The sequence below is a fragment of the Orycteropus afer genome, unplaced genomic scaffold (assembly GCF_000298275.1).
Source record: "Orycteropus afer afer isolate SDZICR_OR568_19922 unplaced genomic scaffold, OryAfe1.0 scaffold00882, whole genome shotgun sequence".
Classification (NCBI taxonomy): domain Eukaryota; kingdom Metazoa; phylum Chordata; class Mammalia; order Tubulidentata; family Orycteropodidae; genus Orycteropus; species Orycteropus afer.
This window is the reverse complement of record NW_006922469.1, coordinates 467,715-468,274: the sequence shown is the minus strand read 5'-3', so window position 1 is coordinate 468,274 and position 560 is coordinate 467,715.

Sequence of the window (560 nt, the reverse complement as noted above, 5' to 3'; positions counted from 1 at the left end):
GAGTCAGCTGCAAGCATCCAGGTAAGGGTTTTTCAAGAGGTTTCCAAAAGCTAAGGGAGACAAACTTGTCTGTCGGTTTGTCCTACTGTGGTGGCGTATTGTTGTGAGTCTTGAGGCTGTGCCACTGTTGTTTCAAACCCAGTGGGGTGCACATGGTACACAGGTACAAGCCCGGCTTGCAGACTGAGACAGACTAGGAAGAAAGAAGAGGCCATCCACTTCTCAAATAATTAACCAGGGAAAACCTTATGAATTAGCAGAGAAACACTGTCTGGTACATTACTGCACAATTTTATAAGTAGTCTGGAAGTATTGTCCAATAAAGAGGAGGAACATCAGTCACTTAGCTTAGAAAGTTCTCACAGTAGGATGGGCAAGAGCTGCATTATCAGAGTAAAACCAACTTTACTCATAAGGATAAGGTAAAGTTTTCGAGACCTCCATTTGCTGATATGGCACCACTTGAATTGAGGAGAAACAGCAGCAAACATCCATTAATAATCAGAACATGGAATGTATGAAGTATGAATCTAGGAAAATTGGAAGTTGTCAAAAATGAA